The sequence below is a fragment of the Pan paniscus genome, chromosome 12 (genome assembly GCF_029289425.2).
Source record: "Pan paniscus chromosome 12, NHGRI_mPanPan1-v2.0_pri, whole genome shotgun sequence".
Taxonomy (NCBI): domain Eukaryota; kingdom Metazoa; phylum Chordata; class Mammalia; order Primates; family Hominidae; genus Pan; species Pan paniscus.
The window spans coordinates 64,598,124-64,610,484 of NC_073261.2; positions in this window are offsets into that span (position 1 = coordinate 64,598,124).

A 12,361-nucleotide genomic window follows, 5' to 3' on the forward strand; every position below is an offset into this window, starting at 1 on the left:
ATGTTTGCATATAGTATTTTTACAATTCCTGGTCAACATGTAATTTCCATGGAAACAGATCACACACTGGAGAACAAAGGAATTGAATTGTGTTTGAGCTAGATTTTGTCATCTCCATGGAGCTATCTGTGCTAAGTATTTGAGTATTCAGGGAAACTATAATTTAAAATCACCAAAGGCATAATATTTGATGCTTTTACAAATTGCAATGTCTGCTATTAATTTTAAAGATTTTTATTAATATGTAGAGATAGTATAAAGGGAAGTTTGAATATGTCTTGAGTCATACTTCAACATCAACAAATAAAATACCTTTTTTGGCCGGGCACAGTGGCTCACACCTGCAATCCCAGCACTTTGGGAGGCCGAGGCGGGCGGATCACAAGGTCAGGAGATCGAGACCATCCTGGCTAACATGGTGAAACCTCGTCTCTACTTAAAAAAAAAAAAATTAGCGAGGCGTGGTGGCAGGCGCCTGTAGTCCCAGCTACTCGGGAGGCTGAGGCAGGAGAATGGCGTGAACCCGGGAGGTGGAGTCTGCAGTGACCCGAGATCGCGCCACTGCACTCCAGCCTGAGCGATAGAGCGAGACTCCGTCTCAAAAACAAGCAAACAAACAAAAAACAATCTTTTTTGCCTCTTTGCTAGTGCAGAAAAGGGAAAGAATTAAAAGCTCAGCCTGGGCCAGGCGCAGTGGCTCACGCCTGTAATCCCAGCTACTCGGGAGCCTGAGGCAGGAGAATCGCTTGAACCCGGGAGGCGGAGGATGCAGTGAGCCGAGATGGTGCCACTGCACTCCAGCCTGGGCGACAGAGCGAGACCCTGTCATAAACAAACAAACTCAGCCTGCAAAGAGTGGTGTTGCTGTTTTTGGTCTATAGATAAAATAATCTGCTCTGATGTCATTCAATTGTACAAAAAAGGTCTCCGGTCTACATTTGCTGTCTAGCAATGAGCTGTCTAAATTTTGATTCCAAATATGACTAATCAAATAAGGACAGTTTGTTTAAAACACATGCATAGAAGCAATAAGGTGAAGATGCTTTCACTCGCTTGCCAATGCTGTAAACCTTTATGACTCGTGTAATGTATTCTTTCCTCAAGCACTGTAAAAATTCACCCAGAAACTTCAAATCACTAGAAATACTGTATTTTGAAAATACAATATTTCTCTAATCTATTCTTGGAATAATAATCTAATCTATTTTTGGAATAATAATCTAACTTTGTAAATGGAAATTCAGACATCTATCCAAACATCTCGAAATGCTCAAGAGGCATCAGAAACACCACAAGATTTTCCTTTGATTCTCATGTATTGTACATCAGTTGCTGATTTTATTTTTACATTTCAATAAATATAATCAGAACAAATATAGAAAAAAGGAAAATAATTATAGAAGCCATACATACTTTTCATTTAAAATGTGCACATAGGCTATTATTATAAAGAAGTTACATCTCACTTCCACTGCATGTTCCACAATCATAACAACTGTTGTTGTTGTTGTTGTTGTTTTTTGAGACGGAGTTTCCCTCTTGTCGCCCAGACTGGAGTGCAGTGGTTCTATCTGGGATCACTGCAAGCTCTGCCTCCCAAGTTCAAGCGATTCTCCTGCCTCAGCCTCCTGAGTAGCTGGGATTACAGGCATGTGCCACCATGCCCGGCTAATTTTTTGTACGTTTAGTAGAGATGGGGTTTCTCCATGTTGGCCAGGCTGGTCTCGAGTACCCAGAGATTTGCTTGTTTCCCATTGTCTTTCAGTGTCTGGCTGTTCCCTGTGTCACCCAGATGGACATCCTTGTCATTAGGTCTCTGACCTACTCCTAAACCTAAAAACTATCTGTCTCAAAGTCTCTTCTATTATATTACCTAGTCCCTCAGATTGGAATCATATTCACCGATTCTCCTGGAATGTTCTCTTTTTTAAATTTTTTTAATTTTTAATTTTTTGTAGAGACAGTCTTGCTGTGTTGCCCAGGCTGGTCTTGAACCCCTGGCCTCAAGCTCACGCCTGTAATACCAGCACTTTGGGAGGCCGAGGTGGTAGAAGCACATGAGACCAGGAGTTTGAAACAAGCCTGGGCAATATAGCCAGATCCTGTCTTTACAAAAAATAAAAAAATTATCCAGGCATGGTGGTGGATGCCTGTAGTCCCAGCTCCTTGGGAGTCTGAGGTGGGAGGATCACTTGAGCTCAGGAGTTGGAGACTGCAGTGAGCTATAATTGCACCACTGCACTCCATCCTGGGTGACAGAGTGAGACCCTGGCTTTAGAAAATAACTAAACACTTAAACATTTTAAATTTAAAAAATTTAATAAAAAAATACAATTGATTTTTGTACGTTGAACTTGTATCCTGCAACCTTGCTAAACTCACTTATTTGTCCTAGATTTTTTTGACAGTTTATTTAGGATTTTCTTTGTAAACAACCATGTCATCTGCAAAGAAAGGTTTTGTTGTTGTTGTTGTTTTCCTTCTTTCTAATCTGTGTGCCTTTTCTTTCTTTATCTTGCTAACTGGCTAGGACTTCCATAACCAGGTTGAGTAGGAGTGGTGAGAGTAGACAGCTGTGCCTTGTTCCTAATCTTAGGGGGAAAGCATTCAGCCTTTCATCACTAAGGATAATGTTAGCTGTAGGTTTTTTTTGAAGATACCCTCTATCATGTTGAGGGAAGTCCCTTCTATCCCTAGTCTGCTGAGAGGTTTTATTTTCTTTCAATCATAAATTGGCATTTACCTTTTTCTATTTTTCTCAACTGATACACAATTGGTAATTATGTATCAATTAACGATCATGTAGTTTTCCTTCCTTAGGCTGTTAAGAAGGTAGATGACATTGATTTTCTTTTCTTTCTCTCTCTTTTTTTTTTGAGAGGGAGTTTTGCTCTTGTTTCCCAGGCTGGAGTGCAATGACAAGATCTCGGCTCACTGCAACCTCTTCCTCCCGGGTTCAAGCGATTCTCCTACCTCAGCCTCTTGAGTAGCTGGGATTACAGGTGCCCAACACCACGCCTAGCTAATGTTTGTATTTTTAGTAAAGACGGGGTTTCGCCATATTGGCCAGGCTGATCTCAAACTCCTGACCTCAGGTGATCCACCCACCTCAGCCTTCCAAAGTGCTGGGATTACAGGCGTGAGCCACTGCGCCCAGCCGACACTGATTTTCAAATACGGAACCAGCTTACATTCCCAAAAGAATCCTTGCTTGGTCATGATGTGGTCAATTTTTTGTTACTGAATTAAATTTTATTGAAGATTTTTCTGTCATTAAGGTACATTAATGCGTAGCTTTCTTTTCTGTAATGTCTTTGATTTTAATATCAGCCTAATGATGGCATCATAAAATGAGGTGGGGTTCATTCCCTCTTCATCCCTTCCTATATCATTTTGGGTAAATTTTAGTAGTTTGTGGTATTAAATCAAGTTTAGCCTAAAGCTGCCTCCTTGAATCTTTAAGTTCGACCTAAAGGTTTTTCTATACATCGTGAAGAATAACAAGTGGGGGTATAAACTGACCATAGCCCGCACCTGTGCCAGTCACTGAGTTTTGGCCAATCAAATGTAGCCAACTGTTCAAACCGTGTTCCAATAAGGCAAATGCTGAACTGTAACCAATCCAGCTGTTTCTGTACCTCGCTTCCATTTTCTGTACTTTCTTTCCTTTTTCTGTCCATAAATCTTCTTCCACTACATGGCTGCGCTGGAGTCTCTCTTAATCTGCTGTGATTTTGAGGGGTGCCCAATTCACGAATCATTCCTTGCTCAATTAAACACCTTTAAATTTAATTTGGCTGAAGTTTTTCTTTTAACAGTGGTTTGTGAGGAATTGGTCCACTCCTTCTAAGTTGTTGAGTTTATGTGTATACGGTTTGTGTGTATAAAGTTGTTTATATTGTTCTCTTATTATCCTTTTAATGTCTGTAGAGTTTGTAGTGATATGGCCTCTTTCAGTCTGGGTATGGGTAATTTGTATTATCTCTTTGTCAGTCTTGCTAAAAGTTTGTCAATTTTATTGATCATTTCAAAAAACCAACTTTTGGATTTTTAATTTTTCTCTATTTTTCTGTTTCAAATTTAATTGATTTTTATACTCTTAGTTTTATTATTTCCTTTCTTCTGCTTGCTTTGGGGTTATTTTGCTCTTCCTTTTCCTAGTTTTCATAAGATGAAAACTGAGGTAATTGACTTGAGAACTTTCTTTTCTAATATAAGCATTTACTATTATTATTATTATTATTATTACTTTTGAGACAGAGTCTTGCTCTGTCCCCCAGGCTGGAGTGCAGTGGCACAATCTCAGCTCACTGCAACCTCTGCCTCCTGGGCTCAAGGCATCCTACCACCTCAGCTTCTTGAGTAGCTGGGACCACAGGCATGCACCACCACACCTGGCTAATTTTTGTATTTCTTGTAGAGATGGGGTTTTGCCATGTTGCCCAGGCTGGTCTCAAACTCATGAGGTCAAGCGATCTGCTCATCTGGGCCTCCCCAAAGTGCTAGGATTATAGGCATGAGCCACCCTGCCTGGCCTAATTATAAGCATTTAATGCTATAAAATTTCCTCTAAACACTGCTTTAGCTGCATCTCATAGTTTTGATATGTTGTATTTTCTTTTTTAAAAAAACTTCAAAACATTTCCTAATTTTCTTTTAGACTTCCTCTTTGATCCATGGATTATTTAAAATTGCATTGTATAATATCCAACTGTTTGGAGATTTTCTTGTTATCTTGTTTGTTATTGATTTCTAATTTCATTATGGTTAGACAACAGTTTGTATTATTTTCTGTTCTTTTTAATTGGTTGTTGTTTGTTTTATGATCCAGTACATCGTCTATCTTTTTTAATCCTCCTTGTGCCCTTAAAATAATATGTATTCTGCTGTTGTTGGGTGAAGTGTTATATTGTATTAGACCTTGAAGTTTAATTCTTCCATATATATTTCTTCTACATTTTTGTTGATTTTCTGTCTGTTTTATCTATTTGCAAGACTGGAGTGTGGAATTCTCCAACAATAATTGTGGATTTGTCTATTCTTTTACTTCTTACAGGCTTTGCTTAATGTATTTTGAAGCTCTATTGTTAGGTGCATAAACAATTGGAATTCTTATGTCCTCTTAATGAACGGACTCCTTTATTACTATGAAATGACTTTCTTTATCCCTGGTCACTTTTTTGCTCTGAAGTTTATCTTGTCCTATATCCATATAGCCATCCAAGTTTCCTTTTGATTAGTTTGCATGTTATATCTTTTTCCATTCCTTTACATTTAATCTCTATATCATATGTGACATAAGTTTCTTATAACAGTGCATATTGGGTCATGGGTTTTTTGAGGTTCATTTAGACAATCTCTGTTTTTAGTTGGTGCACTGAGGTAATTTACATTTAATATAACTACTGATATATGGGTTTCAGTCAACCGTTTTATTATTTGTTTTCTGTTTGGTTCCTCTGTTTTCCATTCCTTTGTTTCCCCTGTCCTGCATTCTTCTGTGTTTTATTTGAGCATTTTTTAGTATTCCTTTTTTTTGAGAAGGAGTTTTACTCTTTTTGCCCAGGCTGGAGTGCAATGGCGTGGTCTCAGTTCACTGCAACCTCTGCCTCCTGGGTTCAAGTGATTCTCCTGCCTCAGCCTCCAGAGTAGCTGGGATTACAAGTGTGTGCCACCACGCCCGGCTAATTTTGTATTTTTAATAGAGATGGAGTTTCACCATATTGGCCAGGCTGGTCTTGAACTCCTGACCTCAGGTGATCTGCCCACCTTGGCCTCTGAAAGTGCTGGAATTAAAGGCGTGAGCCACCGTGCCTGGCCTAGTATTCCATTTTAATCTGTGTATTGACATTTTTACTATATGTCTTTGTCCAATTTTTAAATGATTGCTCAAGGGATTGCAACATATATAACTTTTCAATATCTACTTAAAATTAATATATTACCACTATAAGTGAGATTTAAAAACATTACCACTGTATAGTTCCCCTCCATATTTTATTGCTGTCTTATGTATGACATCTGTAATCACTGAAAACCCTATCAGACATTGTTATAATTTTTGCTTTTAACCATCAAACATATTTTAAAGAACTACAAGCGTAGAAGAATAATTCATTATATTTACCTATATATTTACCATTTCTGTTGCTCTTCATTTTTTTTTTTTTTTTGAGACAGGGTCTCACTCTGTTGCCCCAGCTGAAGTGCAGTGGTGTGATCTTGGCTCACTGCAACCTTGGCCTCCTGAGTTCAAGTGATTCTCCCACGTCAGACTCTGAGTAGCATGCACCACCATGCCCAGCTAATTTTTGTATTTTTAGTAAAGGTGGGGTTTCACCATGTTGGACAAGCTGGTCTTGAACTGCTGATCTCAAGTGATCTGTCCGCCTAAGCTTCCCAAAGTGCTGGGATTATAGGTGTGGGCCACCGTGCCCAGCCTCTTTATTCCTAATGTTCTAAGTTCCCTTTTAGTATCATTTCCCTTTTGCCTGAAAACTTCCTTTAGCACTTATTTTTTTTGAAGCATAGGTCTTCTTGCCACAAATTCTCTTAATTTTCGTTCATCTGAGATTGTTTTATTTCACCTCAATTCTGAAGGATTTTTGTTGGCTATAAAATTGAGGGGAATATTAAAATCTGTCAGCACTTTATAAATTCTTTGCCTCTCCTGGTCTTCATGATTTTTTATTAAAAAAATCCATCTTCATTTTTCCCCTATGTAATGCATTTTTTTCCCCTCTAGATTGCTGGAAAAAATCTCTTTCAAGAGTTTTTTTGGCTGGGTGCCGTAGCTCACACCTGTAATTCCAGCACTTTAGGAGACTGAGGTGGGAGGATTACTTGAGATCAGGAGTTGGAGACCAGCCTGTGCAGAATAGTGAGACCCTCTCTCTACAAAAAAAAAAAAAAAAAAAAAAAATGTACAAAATTATGCAGGCATGATGGCATCCACCTGTAGTCCTAGCTGCTCAAGAGGCTTTGGCTGGAAGATCTCTTCAGACCAGGAGGTTGAGGCTATGAGCCTGGGCAACAGAGTGAGACCTTGTCTCTTAAAAAATTTTTTTTTCATGTGTGTTTATTTATCCAGCAGTTTGATTATGACGTGTCTGAGGATGGATTTCTTTGGGTTTATCCTTTTTGGGATTTGTTGGGATTCTTGAATCTGTATGTTTGTCTTTCAACAAATTTGAGAAGTTTTCAAGCATTATTTCTTCAAACGCCTTTTTCTTTTTTCTTTTTTTTTGAGACGGAGTCTCACTGTCACCTAGGCTGGAGAGCAGTGGCATTGTAACTGATCTCAATCCGTGGTGGACTGAACAAAGGGGGGTGAACGTGGGAATAAAGACGAAGACAAAAGATTATGTTTGGAAGAAGGGGTCAGGGGGCACCTTGCCTCTAGTGGACAAGGGTTCTGAACTTTACACAGCCCTCCGTATTTATTAGGCAAAAGAGATAGAGACAAGGGGGGGTGTGGAAGAAGAGGTCAGCTGCTCGGTCTAGAGTAGGCTTGCAAGACCACATTCCTTGAACAATAGGCTCTAGTTGTCCCAGTAGATAACTTCAAGGAGCCCGGTGCCAGGGAGTGATTGCCCTCAGCAAACCTCCTGGCAGCAGGCACAGTCGTGAGTTTGCTCACATCCTGCATTCATGATAAACAGTTTGCTGTTTGATCATATAGCCTCCAGTGGTCACGATCCCTTTGTCCTTTTCAGCTCCCAACAGGCATGATCGTGGCTCACTGTAACCTCTGCTTCCCAGGTTCAAGTGATTCTCCTGCCTCAGCCTCCCAAGTAGCTGGTATCACAGACACGTGTCATCACACCTAGCTAATTTTTGTGTTTTTAGTAGAGATGGGGTTTCGCCATGTTGGCCAGGCTGGTCTCAAACTCCTGACCTCAGGTGATCCTCCCACCTCGGCCTCTCAAAGTGCTGGGATTACAGGTGTAAGCCACCGCGCCTGGCCAAAAACCTTTTTCTACATCACAGTCTTTCTCCTCTCTGGGACTCTAATAATTTACGTGAGGCATTTTAGTACCATCCTACAGATCCCCAAGGCTCTGTTCTTCCTGTTTTTCAAATAATTTTTTCTCTCAGTTGTTCAGATCAGTAATTTCTATTATGTACCTTCTAGGTCACTGACTGTTTCCTCTGCTATCTCCATTCTGTCCTGAGCCCATCCAGTGGGTTTTAAATTTTGGCTATTGTATTTTTCAGTTCTCAAATGGAAAAACTGAATACAATAGAAATAGGAAATCATGGCCAGGTGTGGTGGCCCACGCCTGTAATCCCAGCACTTTGGGAGGCTGAAGTGGGCAGCCTCACCTGAGGTCTGGAGTTTGAGACTAACCTGACAAACATGGTGAAACCCCATCTCTACTAAAAATACAAAAATTAGCTGGGCTTGGTGGCAGGTGCCTGTAATCCCAACTACTTGGGAGGCTGAGGCAGGAGTATTGCTTGAACTCAGGAGGCAGAGGTTGCAGTGAGCTGAGACTGCACCATTGCACTCCAGCCTGAGCAATAAGAGTAAAATTCTGTCTCAAAAAAAAAAAAAAAAAAAGGGAAATCTTTGCCAAGACTTTCTTTTTTTATGTTTTCATTTATTTCAAGGATGTTTTGGAATATTTTTATAACACCTACTTTAATGTCTTTGTCAGATAATGCCAACATCTGTGTCATCTTAGTGCTAGTGTCTATCAATTATCTTTTCCCAGTTTAGATTTTTCTGGTTTCTCAAATGCTAGTAATTTTAGATTGTATCCTGGATATTTTGAATATTATGCTATGAGACTAGAGGTTTTGTTTAAATCCTGGAGTGAATGTTGATATTTTTGTGTTAGCCATAATCCATCAGGTTGGGATTAGACTGTAAACTCCAATTAGACTTCTCTAGGTTGTAATTTTAATATCAGTTCTGTTTTTAAAGGCTTCGCAGTGTTATTTGGATCAGTCCTGAATGTTCTCCACCCAGTGGTCAGTCAAGGTCTGAGGCAGGAACTGTGTAGTTCAGTTCTCACAGCCTGTGGTACAGTGTTGAGGATCAGATCCACACATGTACGGCTTGGGAGTTACCTCAGAAATCATAAACTTTTGCTCTTTCCTCTACTCAATTTCCTAGTTTTATCCTAATTCCTTGGGGCTCCCTTTTATAGTTCTCTGATCAGAAAACTTGGGTTTTGTTTTTTATTTTATTTTTGAGACAGAGTCTCTCTCTGTTGCCCAGGCTGAGGTGTGCAATCTCAGCTCACTGCAGCCTTGACCTCCTGGGCTCAAGAGATCCTCCCACCTCAGCCTCCTGAGTAGCTGGGACTACAGGCACGCACCACCACACCCAACTAATTTTTGTATTTTTTGTAGAGACAGTGTCTCACTGTGTTGCCCAGGCTGGTCTCGAACTCATGGGCTCAAGTGATCCTCCCACCTCGGCCTCCCAAAGTGCTGGGATTATAGGAATGAGCCGCTGTGCCCAGCCAAGTACATACACTACTTTTCTGTTCACTTCCCGTAACTATGCTTATGTCTGGAGCGAGGCAGTGGGAGGACAGAGATGAAAAAAGAAAGCAGTGGGGGTTTGCCATTTACCCTACTCTGATTTTTGGGAACACAGCACCTCTGATCAGAGAGGAAAGTTCTCTTTTCTCAAAGTTTTAGGCACCTGTCTGCTCCTCTTACCATTAATGTCATTTTCACTTCTGCTTTTATAGGATTACTTGAGGTTTGGGTGCTAGAGAATGGGGAAAAGAAAAACAAAACAAAACAAAAAACAAAGCACATGAGATTTCCCCCACTTTGTCTGTATATTAGGAAACTCTTTTTCCACCCCTCAAGCCAGATCTAGAAGCCTTCTCCTGGAGCTCTTTCTGTCCACACTGATTTGGACTTCAGGCTTTTGGGCTGCACAAGTCCAGACTAGGGATATCAGAGGGGAAAAAATGGTAAGCTCTCTGCATGTTCAGTGGTACTTCATATTCATGCCTTCTTCTCCAACCTTTCTGTTTCGATTTACTTTTCAGTCCTCAAGTTTGGGAGCCATGCATTCTTTCCAGGTTAATAGCTACATTCAGTAGGAGAGATAGGTTGGGATTTGCTCACTCCATCTTACTTGGAACTAGAAACTTCCTAAAGCAGTGATGTTACAAGAAGATAATTTGAATTACAGTTTTCTAGTTTTACAATATTTTAAAGCTGATTGAATATAAATAATTTAAAAAGATATTTCCAGGCCCAAATATTAACATTATAATTGAAACTACTGGATCCATCATTGACCCTTTTAATAATTGGAAGGTTTAAGACTCCCACACTCAATATATTAGAAAAATAATACATTCATGTTTATTCTCCCATTTTTTGTGTTTCTCTTTCAATATAGCACATTTACTACTAATGCTCATTTATCCCATCAAAAATGTCACATAAAAACTGGAATAATTCAGAAATTTGGAGTGGGATTCATTTACGATTTATAAGTTACATGGTAGAGTTTGACTTATAAGAAAGCACATTGTGAGGGCCGGGTGTGGTGGCTTGTGCCTGTAATCCCAGCACTTTGGGAGGCCAAGGCGGGCGGATCACCTGAGGTTGGGAGTTCGAGACCAGCCTGACCAACATGGAGAAACCCTGTCTCTACTAAAAATACAAAATTAGCCGGGCATGGTGGCGCATGCCTGTAATTCCAACTACCCGGGAGGCTGAGGCTGAAGAATTGCTTGAACTTGGGAAGCAGAGGTTGCAGTGAGCCAAGATCACACCATTGCACTCCAGCCTGGGTGATAAGAGTGAAACTCTGTCTCAAACAACAATAACAACAACAACAACAGCAAACAGTACATGGTGAGGCTAGGTGCAGTAGCTCAAGTCTGTAATCCTATCACTTTGGGAGGCTGAGGCAGGCAGATTGCTTGAGCTCGGGAGTTCGAGACCAGCTGGGTAACATGGTGAAACCCTGTCTCTACAAAAAAAAAAAAAAAAAAAAAAAAAAAAAAAAAAAAAAAAAATTAACTGGGCATGGCGGTGTGCACTTGTAGTCCCAGCTATTTAGGAGACTGAGGCAGGAGGATCACTTGAGCCTGGGAGGTTGAGGCTGCAGTGAGCCATGATAGTGCCACTGCACTCCAGCCGGGGTGACAGACTGAAACCCTGTCTAAAAAAATTTTTTTAAAATAAAGTACATAATGAAACATATATAAGGTTTAGTGTTAGCTAGGATTTGGCTCAGCTTTGAATGATGAAAAAAGAATACCCCAGAATAACAGTAGCTTACATCATATATGTCTATTTTTCTCTTACATAAAGTAGGAAGTAAGTGCCCCAAGTTGGATATGGTGCTTCATTGTGTCAGAAACCCAGGTTCCTTCTTTCTGATGTTCTGCCATGAGTGACCTTGATTTCTTCCTATTTCTCTCATGATCTAAAATGGTTGTAACATAGCTCCAGCCATCTCAGGAAGAAGGAAGGGTAAAGGAGAAAGCACACAGTTCCTCTGTGTGCTTTTAAGGACACGTCCTGAAAGCTGTACATAATATTTCTGCTTATATCTTTTTGGCCAGAACATACTCACAAGGCTACACCTTGCCACAAGAAAGACTTGGAGATGTATTTATATTCTGGGCAGTTATATCCACTTAAAAGTTGAGGATGCTGTTACCATTGAAAGAGGAAGAATGATTTTGAGGGTCAACTAGTAATTTCTGCCACAAGACTATGTCCTTAAGAAATCCTTATGTTGTAAATAGCGGAAACTAAATTCAAATTAGCATAAACAAAAAAGAAGATATATATATGCTTATTTAACTGAAAAGACCAGAGGTAAAGGAAGCTTTACAGCTAATTTGATTCAGGGGAATTTTTCTTTTTTGAGACGGAGTCTTGCTCTGTTGCCCAGGCTGGAGTGCAATGGCTCGATCTTGGCTCACTGCAAGCTCCGCCTCCCAGGTTCAAGAGATTCTCCTGCCTCAGCCTCCCGAGTAGCTGGGATTACAGACGCCCGCCACCATGCCCGGCTAATTTTTGTATTTTTAGTAGAGACGAGGTTTCACCATGTTAGCCAGGATGGTCTCGATCTCCTGACCTCAGATGATCGCCTGCCTCAGCCTCCCAAAGTGCTGGGATTACAGGCGTGAGCCACCGCACCCGGCCTGATTCAGGGCATTTTTAAGATCATAATGTACCTGATATAGTTTGGGTATTTGTCCCCATGCAAATCTCATGTTGAGATGTAACCCACATGTTGGAGATGGGGCCTGGTGGGAGGGGAGGTGTTTGGTCATGGAAGTGGATTCCTCATGGCTTGGTGCTCTCTTTGCAATAGTGAGTGAGAACTCACAAGATCTGGTTGTTTGAGTGTGTAGAACTCACC